This window comes from Artibeus jamaicensis, unplaced genomic scaffold (assembly GCF_021234435.1).
Source record: "Artibeus jamaicensis isolate MK-2021 breed Jamaican fruit bat unplaced genomic scaffold, CSHL_Jam_final contig_387, whole genome shotgun sequence".
NCBI classification, from domain to species: Eukaryota; Metazoa; Chordata; class Mammalia; order Chiroptera; family Phyllostomidae; genus Artibeus; species Artibeus jamaicensis.
In genome coordinates this window covers 40,306,533-40,317,236 of record NW_026521812.1, presented here as the reverse complement: position 1 = coordinate 40,317,236, position 10,704 = coordinate 40,306,533, and positions in this window count along the sequence as shown.

The following is a 10,704-nucleotide window of genomic DNA, read 5'->3' as shown; positions in this document are numbered from 1 at the left end:
AGGATTCTGGGGTGAACAAGGAAACGATCGAACACCCTTGAAGTATTTTACGCCTCAAGCCTTTACGAAGGCTGTATATTCCTTTTTTCAAAAAGTAGAATCAAATTAGATTTCTCAAAGCTTCACCAATCTTGCCTCATGTGCAGCTCTTTAATTACCCATTTAGACACCTCTAAAATTCAGAATAAACATTCTCATCCACTTAGACAAAGTACATTAGAATGAAATGTCACATGCAATATGTTAGCTAGAAACTCACATAGAAGAGTGTAGGTGAGGAGAGAAAATTCTAATGACTAAGGTAAGAAATATAGTCAAGATGATATATCTTTACCTTAAGAAAACCAAGAAATGTTATAAAACAAAGAAATGTATAAATGAGTGTGAAAATAAGTGTGAAATTTATTTATAAAGCTGAAAAATCATTTGCTTTGATTTATTATAAATTAAATTATTTTTAAAAGTAGGTTATTATTATGTAGGTATTAGATGTCTTTGAATCTTTGAAGAAAAATTGACATTAAAAATAAGATATATTCTGGGAGAGATGAAAAAAGCTATAATAAATTTAAATTATCAGCCCTGCCTCGTGTAGCTCAGCAGATTGAGTGCAGGCCTGCGAACCACACGATTGTGGTTCGATTTCCAGTCAGGGCACATGCCTAGGTTGCAGGCTAGTTTCCAGCAGGGGACACAAAAGATTCACAAGAGGCAACCATACATTGATATTTCTCTCCTTCTCTCCTTCCCTTCCCCTCTAAGGATAAATAAATAAGAAATCTTTTTTTAAGATTCTTATTTATTTATCTTTATAGGGGAAGGGAAGGAGAGAGGGAGAGAAACATCAATATATGGTTGCCTTTCGTGCGTCCCCTGCTGGGAACTGGCCCGCAGGGAACCGGCCTGCAACCCAGGTATGTGCCCTGCCTGGGAATCGAACTGCAATTGCCTGATAAATAAGAAATCTTAAAAAAAAAATTTTTTTAATTATGTATATATTTTAAAAATAACAAGGTGAACTAGTTGGGGGGATTTTTGAGATATTAACATATAACATTATATTAATAGCAGTATACTATATCAAAATATAACATATGTTTATAACATTATATTAACATGATGTTAGTTTCAGGTGTACAACATATTGATCTTATATGTTTATATTAAAAATGATCTTGACAATAAGTCTAATTAATACTCATCATGATACATGGTTACAAATTTTTTCTTGTGATGAAAACTTTTAAGATCTACTCTGTTAGCTTCTTTCAAATACACGATAGAGTATTACTAACTATAGTCTTCATGGTGTACATTACATCCCCGGGACTTATTTATTATACAACTAGAGGTTTATACCTTTTGACCACCTTCACCCATTTCACCCACCATTCACTCCCCACCTCCAGCAACTGCTAATCTGTTTGTTGTATATTTATGAGTTTTTTAAAGGTTTCACATATAAATGAGATAAAACTTTATATTTGTATTTCTCTGAGTTATTTCACTTAACATAATGCCCTCAATTTCCATCCATGTTGTTGCAAATGACAGGATTTTCTGTTTTTCATGGCTGAATAATGCATCATTGTATGTACTCATATACCACATTTTCTTTATTCGTACACCCATTGATGAACACTGATGTTTCCATGTCTTGGCTATCGTAAATAATGCTACAATGGACATGGGGGTGCAGCTACCTTTTTGAGTTAGTGTTTTCATTTCCTTTGAATAAATACCCAGAAGTGAAATTGTTGATCATATGGTAGTTATACCTTTAATTTCCTGAGAAACTTCACAGGAAATTTCAAAGTGTTTTTCATAGTGCCTGCACCAATTTACATTCCCACCAACAGAGCAAAGTAAACTATTTGTTAGTCTGCTCAGTTTTCAGCTAATATATCAGATAGTTATTGTTGTTTTCTTAAGTTTCTCAGGGGTTCCAAGATGGCGGCAGAGTAGCTGGGAGCTCTGTCCACTTGCTCCCAGCCCCAGACGGGTCTTGCAGCTAAACCGCAGAGCAATCAACTTGAAAATCCAGCTGAGTGTGAGTGAAAGTGGGTGTGAGTGAGCATGTGCATGGCCAAGTATGCATGTGTGTGCAAGTGTGTGAGTGCCTGCCAACTTGCAAGGGCACTCAGGGGTGAGTGACCTGGGCTCTGCTGGTGGAGCCACTGCTGCCGCCACCTGGCCAAGTGCATCTGGCTGCACAGATTTGGAGAAGGAGCCATTTTGAGGAAATTACAATATCTTCTTCTAGAAGAAGTCACCAGAGCAGTCATGCCTCAGTGCCCCAACTTGTCTCTGTGCCCTCTGTCCTGGGCAGGGCCACACACCCTGCTGCCACTGGTAGCCAGGGTCTGGGGGCTGTAGTACTTGCCAGGGAGGGGACTGTCACCTCCCTGGCCCCTCGCACCCCTAGGACCACAAATAGAACAGAGTCTAACTGAGGAAGGAGGCTGCAGTTCGGCCGAGGAGCCAGGATTGCTGGGGGCAGAGAGAGGCAGCTGGGCAGCCCTGGCCACAGAGACCACAGCAGGAGTGCAACAGCAGGAGCCTGAGGCTGAGACTCACTGGAAGGAACAGTGTGAGCATCCCACCACCGTCCAGCATTACAGTTTTGCTGCTGGACTCTTCCCTACCATCTCCCGCCCCATCACAATAATACAAGACTTGAAAGATGACGTTTACAGGATATAATCTATTGATTTGGAAGCGAGGAGGAGAGGCATCAGTGTAAGAGAGAAGTGTCAACATGTGGTCTCTTGTACGTGCCCTAACTGGGTATCCAGCCCACACCTAGAAGCCCTCTCAAGACAGAAATTGTTGTGGTAGGGGCTGATTGAGCCCCTTAGATAGCCAGATGGGGAAAGTTCCCATGAACAAATAGGCCAATAAAAATCAGGTCTCAAATACAACAGGACAGTTCACATAATCCACACAAGTGACATTCCTAGGTCATCCAGGTTAGGAGATCAAGTGGTCAGCACCATGGAGGCTTTCTGCTCTGAAGAGAGATGAGAACAACTGGAGACAAACCCACTGTCTTTTTTTTCCTTAAAGGGACAAAGCACAGGTTGTGTGTTTACAGCTACCCACCTTGGGCCCCGGTGGAGGGAGGGTGGTGCAGACTGCAGGTGCAAGAAGTCTGGAGTGGGAGACGCTGGGGAGTCTTGGGAGAACAGCTGTGGGATTTTCAGGGCCAGAATATACCTGGGCCCCACTGCAGCAATCTTTCTTGAGGTAAGCTAGGCCCTCCCAGGGCAAATTCAGTTACCTTACCCTGTGAGGTTACTGCTCCCCTGCCACTCTCTGGAAATCCCCTAGCCACAACATCTGAAACCCCGTTTGCTCCACTTAGCAACATTTTTCTGTTCTTTTTTTCAGTTTTGCTCTATCTTGGTGTTCTGTTGTGTTTGGGTTTTTTTCCCTTTCTTTTCTCCTATCCTACAGAGGTGGCAACATAAACAGACTCAGGCATCATCAGAGATTGGTAGTTGGGTGCTGCCAATCCATATACTATCCTAGGAAACAGATTGGTGCTTCCCCCTAAAATAATCCCAGACATACTCAGACTAGTGGCTTGGGGGAGGGGGGGAGGGGGAACACACCCACCACCTTTGCTGAAATCTGAAAGGCACCTACCATGAGAGATCCAGAAATCATAGTCCCTTTTCTGCCAGAAGCCCTCTCAGAAACAGTCTGGTTTGCAACTAGACTAAGATTGACAACAGGCCAGCAGGCAGAGACAGGCAGAGGCGGATCCCGTTTGTGACTTGGGACATTTGTTGACACAGTTCTGGATCAAGTGCTGATAAAAGCCAGTTTTGCAGAACAGCTTGGCCAACCCTAGTAGCAACTGAACCCGGAAGAATCAACCACTAACTGTGGATCATCTTTAGCTTCAAAAATGCAGCCAAGGGCCGGAAGTGGACAGCACCTAACATTGGCTTACACCAGACTTAGACATCAGAGCAGTATCCAAAGGAAAAAAAACAAAAGGCAAGATCTAAACTGTGCTGAGACAAATCCACTTGTTATTTTTTTCATGATCTTAGCTATTTTTTCTTTTTTTATAGCCTTTTATTTATCTTTTATCTATTTTTTTCTTTTATTTTTGGTGCTCTAATTTTTCTTTCATATCTCCTATTCTCTTATCTTAGATTACTGCATTGTTCTCTTCTTCCCTTTTAGTATTTTTGTTACCTCTTCTTTGTTCTTATTTCCTGTTTTCCTCTTTCAATTCATTATGATTAGTAGTTGCCTTCCCTCTTAACTTCTCATAACCACTTTTCTCTCCTTTGGTCTTCTCATAGTCTTTTTCCTTTTCCCCTTTTTCTACTATTACATTTCACTGTCCACTGTTACTATTCTTTGCACTCTTGTGGTCATATTGCTGGGGTGGTAAGGGAGGGTTTCTTGTTTTGCTGTTTGTTTTGCATGTTCTGCCAGCACCTATACAACAGCATATAACACATGGTGTGGGTTGAGCCTCTTAGCTAGCCAGACAGAGGAGAATTCCCACCAACAAATGGGCCAATGATACTCAGGACACAAATACAACAGAGAGTCCATATAACCCACACAGAGGTCATTCCTAGAGCACCCAGATCAGAAGATTAAGGAGATTGCACCACTGGGTCCCACAAAACTCCCAACTCACAAGGCCACTCCACAAGACAGAGAGTCAAAGCAAATCAGTCTAATACATAAAAACAACCACAGAGAGATAACTATTATGGGGAGGCAAAGAAACAACCTCCAAATGAAAGAAAAGGAGGAATCTCCAGAAAAGAACTAAGTGAAATCAAGGCAAGCAACTTATCAGATATGGAGTTCAAAGTAATGTTTATAAGGAACTTAGTGAGAACTACATGGAACTTTGTGGGATCTACATCAGCATGAAAAAAGACATAGGAACCTTGAATGAGAACCAGTTGGAAATAAAGAATGCAACATCTGAAATGAATAACACACTAGAAGGAATTTAAAACAGGCCAGATGAAGAGTGGATCAAATCATCAAGTTGGAAGAGAAGGTAAAAAAATACCCAGTGAGAGCAATAAAGTGAAAAAAAGACTCAAAAAGAACAAGTAGGGTTTAAGAGAGCTTTGGGATAATATGAAATGTAACAATGTTTGTATTATAGGGATACCAGAAGGAGAAGAAAATGAGAAAGGGATAGGAAATCTGTTTCAAAAATAAAAACACAAAACTTTCCTAACTTGGTGAGGGAAAATGTCACAGAAGATCAGAAAGCACAGAAGGTTCCAATCAAAATGAACCCAAAGAGACCCACTCCAAAACACATTACAATCAAAATGGCAAAAATGTAAAGACAAAGAGAGAATCTTAAAGGCGGCAAGGGAGAAACAGCTAATAACACACAAGGGAGGTCTGATAAGGCTATCTGCTGATTTCTCAACAGAAACACTACAAGCCAGAAGGTACTGGCCTGAAATATTCCAAGTAATGAAAAGCAAGGACCTGCAACTAAGACTACTCTATCCAGCAAGGCTGTCATTTAAAGTAGAAGGCAAAATAAAGAGATTCTCAGACAAAAGAAAGCTAAAAGAGTACATCTCCACCAAACCATCACGCAAGAGATGCTAACAGGGCTATGTGAAGAAGAATAAGAGGAAGAGGAAGAAGAAGACAGAGAGAAAGAAGAACACATGTACAAAGGGAAACAATGACAATGAATAAGTACTTACTGATGATAACTTCAAATGGAAATGGATTAAATGCTCCTATCAAAATACATAGGGTAACCTGAATGGATAAGAAAACATGCCCCAATATAAGCTGTCTACAAGAGACCCACTTCAGAACAAAAGATAGGCTGAAAGTGAAGGAATAGAAAATAATATTCCATGCAAATGGACAAGAAAAAAAGCTGACATAGCAATATTTATATCAGACAAAATATACTTCAAAACACAGACCATAATAAGATGTTGGGAACCTCCATACCTGGTTTCAGAAGCTGTAACTCCCCCACCCCCATGGCTAAGGCTGAGTGAGCAACCTTTGGACCATAAGCCACTAAGGAGACAAAGCTTATCTCCCTGGCAGGAGTGCTGCTTCTGCTCCTTTTACTTCATCCATAACTGGCTTCCAATGCTTGATCAGTTAGCCAGTGATAAGTAGCCTCTGGAGTTCATTCTTGGAGGAAACTGTCTCCCAGCATTTGCCCCAGTGCCAGACACTCAATCTCCCTGTATGCCACTGGTGCTCTTCCAGCTTTTGGCCACATTCTGGAGCCCAGAGGGTGTAAATCTATGTAAGTGTCGAATTTGTTATGGTCCCTTTAAGAGGAGACTCCTGAGAATCCTGCTGTTTCTTCCACTGCCCCAACTGCCATTGGTTTTTACAGCCAGAAATTATCAGTACTTATCTTCCTAGCACTGGAACCTTGGGCTGTGTGGTCTGGTGTTGGTCTAGGACCCCTCATTCCGAGGGTATCCCTCCCGATATTTACCCACCACACATGGGTGTTGGACCGCCCATTCCCCATCTCTGCTGTTCCACATCTCCACCCATCTCCATGCATCTCTGTGTCTCTGCCCCTTCCACCAGTCTGGATTAATGGGACTTCTTTAATTCCTTGGTTGTCAGACTTCCATACAGCTCGATTTTCTGATGATTCTGGGTGATAGTTATTTTGTAGTTTAGTAATTTTTGCTGTGGTTGTGCAAGGAGGTGAACTGTGTTTACCTACACCTCCATCTTGACCAGAAATCACAAACTCTTTTTTTTAAGATTATATCTATTTATTTGTAGAGAAAGAGAAAGGGGGGAGAAAAAGAGGGAGAGAAACATTGATATTTCTGTTTCTGTAAGAAAGAAACAGATCAGCTGCCTCTCCCACATGCCTATGACTGGGGAGTGAACGAACAATCCAGGCATGTGCCCTGACCAGGAATCAAACCAGCAACACTTTGCTCTGCAAGATGATGCCCAACCAACTGAGCCACACTGGTTGAGGCCAAATTATTAATAATTTTATCTTTGAATTTGTGTTTTGTAAAGTCCAATAGGACAACGGACTGTCAATGAGATTCAGGAAAATATGATGGGGCAGCTTGATGGCGATTGGGAGACCTGTGTGAGGTCCCCATGTGCCTACTTTTAAGGGCACTGAGGCATCGCTGTCTTTTGTACAATGTTTCTTTTATCTTGTGTCTTCTTCAGTAAATGTCTCTATTATTCATACTACATGGCTGGATACCTTCTGGATAGACATCATATACACATAAATGAAGTACAAAATACAAATAGTGTAATTTCAGTGATCCAACATACAACATAAATGCTCTTACACTTAAAAACTGGCATCACACAATATAAAGATAAATAATAAAATTCATGACTATTTAAATTTTTTGCTGAGAATATTAAGCAGCAAAATAAAAATCATGATAGCCACTGAAGTGAGAGAAAAAAGAAACTATAAAAAAGCTTTATATTTTATCCTGCTTTTTGAAAATAGGGGCCCCCAATTTTCATTTTGTAACGGGTTTTGCAAATTATGTAGCTTGCTGTGTGATGGAATAAAAATCTTGTGTGACACAGAAGTTCAGAATTAGAGTAATACAGTGTATAATATCCGTGGAAGGTGAGAAGGAAGAGGGAGAGACTTGAGTCAGACCAGACTGTCTGACAATCTGGTTGCAGGGGAACTATAGGGACTTTCTATATCAGTGAGAAAATATCCGCTCATCAAATACAATTGCCCCCTGAACAATGCAGGATTTAAGGGCACTGGTTTTTGTGTAGTAGAAATTCAAAAAAATTTTTGAAAATCCATGTATAACTTTTAACTCCCCAAAACTTAACTATAGTTGCTCTTTGCTTCCAGCTGCAGCCCCCCAAACCCACCTTCAGCAGAAACCAAAATCTGCAGATAATCAAGTCTTTTATATAAAATGGCACAGGACATTGGATACGGTCAGTCCTCTACATCCACAGAGTCCCAACTGCAGATCCAAAATACTGTCTTAGATCCAGAGTTGGTTGAATCCACAGATGCAAAAGTTAAGGAGATAGGAGGGCCAACTGTATATTTAATGAAAAAAAACCCACACATAAGTGGACCAGTGCAGTTCAAACCCAGGTTGTTTAAGGGCGAAGTGTAAATGAAGAGAAAGACTACCATCCCTGCGTCCTATCTTTACTGGTGACACCAGTGCCTGAAATGTCATGTAATTTTGTGTTACTATCTTAACTAGTGGCTGGGACAGGGAAGTTTTAGATGCTTCAGATGTTTCCACCCGCCCTTCCCTATAGGGACTTCAGACTTAGCCAGGGGCCAGGCAGGGTAGGTAAGGAAGACTGGATAGGAACAGTGCCCAACAGCAAGCAGTGTAATTCTGAGAAATCTTAGCCAAGCTGATAGTAAGGCTCTAAACTAAAATCCGGTCTCAGGGCGACATGCTATCAGACAGTTCTGGTACCTACATCATACTCAGTCATCAGCTGGAAGCAACTCGGGATGAGGGCTGGGGAGAATGGCCTGATATGAACCCACCCCAGATCCGAAGGTGCAGCAGCAGGGACTGTCAATCAGCTGCACTCCTCTTGGCCACCGTGGAGAAGAAACAGGGTATGTGTTCTAAGAAATATATACAAGAATATTTGTACCACAGTGTTTATAATAACCCCAAACCAGAAACAACTCAGGTGCCCATCAGCAGGAGCATCAGTGAATACACAGTGGCACGGGCATTCGGTGAAAAGCCTTCCAGCAATGAATGGGCCACAGCTACATGGATGAATCTGACAAACAATGTTATACCAAAAAAAAGGAAGTCAGAAGAATAATGAAATACAGTATTTCCATGTATCAAGTTCAAATACAGGCAAAGTTATATTACACATTCCTAATGATACATACATGGATGGTGAAGCCCTAAAGAAAAGCAAACTATAAACACAAGTGTAAGGATAACAATAACTTCTGGGAGAAGGGTGGGGAATCTTAGTGGGCTCCCAAGAGATGGATAACACTCTGTTTCTTTACCTGACAAATGTGTCCAGGGAAAGGGGCTCATTTCAATACCGCTCTTTGGACAGTGCACATACACTTTATAGGCTTCTCCCCTGTATACGATGTATTTTACAATGAAAATATTTAATGTGACCATGTCATTAGATAAGTAAAAGACATTTTCTTTTTTAAAAAAAATTTAGTAAGCCAGATATAAAAAGAAACTTCTTCATCCTCATGAAAGCTATCAAACCGAAATATGCATTATGCATCGAAAATGTGGGATGCAGGGTTCTTTTACAAGAGCTATCTTTTTAATGTTCAAACATTGAACTCACTAATGAAGAGTTGGTCCTTAATTCATTTATTATGTTGACAAAAGCTAGACTGACGTTCTCCTCGTGATGGGGCTTTGTCGTATTCCCAGGAGTGACGTGCGGTTCCCACTCCCTTACATAATTAACTAATTACACCAACAATACTAATTGTTTTTGACTAAACTTTTGTGGACTTGTAATTCTATTTCTCTCCTTCTTTTGACCATGAATTAATTTTCAGGGATGCATGCCTTTGGAAGATGAACCAATGAGGCCACTTGGAACAGTGACACGTGTACAACCTTGAAGTCGGTCAGGTGTCTGTTCAAATCCAACTCAGTCACTTCCAAGTTGAATACGACCTGGGGCATATCACTGAATGTCTCCATTCTTCCATGTGATATCTTTAAAAATGAGGATAATAATCCCTGCGTGGCATGGACCTTCAAAAGAAGATATGTTAAGGGCCTGACTCCAGACCTAGATACAAGAGATGATCCAAATGTTGTAGTTGTGATTATTTTCCCAATTTTATGGTAACCAGCTGAACTCATGAAACAGTCACCTAGAATTTCAATTAACAGTCCTGGACAGAAGCCAGTGTGCTGCCATGGCACTTATTACCTCTGTGCTATTCAGTGTGTCCAACAGCAGCTTGAAACTTGGATGAAATTTCTAGACATAAAACTGGATCAGGCAACTAAAACATTTCAGTGGTCCCCAGCAACAGTGTAACCAACACCAACAAGGTGGAATTTTATGAATATAAAGAAAGCTCTGTGCTTGATCTTTCTGACATTTGCACGTGACAGTGGACTGGCACCAGGTCTAAAAGACCCACATGGCTTTGAGTTTGATACGAGTTAACAGTGTGTGAGAGCCCCTGTAACAGTGGGAAATGTAGGTTATTGACAGGAGAGGCAGCGTCCTGAAGAAAGTACCAAAGAAGACTGATGTGGCAGCCGCGCCCAGCTGCGGCAGGTGGACAGGCGCCTCTCTCCTCTCTCCCCATGAGAATTGCATTGGCCTTCTCAGAGACCCTCACAGAGAGCTGGCCTCAACGTGCAAACTTGGGTCACTCTAATATTGATTCAGCTTTTAAAAAACTAAAATGTCTATTTAAATACCAGCACCAGGGAATGGGAACTACACACCATCACAAAAAGTTGGTTTGGTTTGGTTTTAATTTCAACGAATGGGAGCAACAAGAAAGAAAACAGCACAAAATAACCACAGGGACAAAAGCAAGACGAAAGAAAAGGTCAGGGTCACAGCCATGGTTATTGGAATGACTTGGTCATGTTCCTGCTTTTGAAGCACCAGCTTCTCTAAGTCATTTGAAAGAAAATCAATCGTTTCTGCTATTTTCTTCCATCACGCAATTTTTTTAAGTTT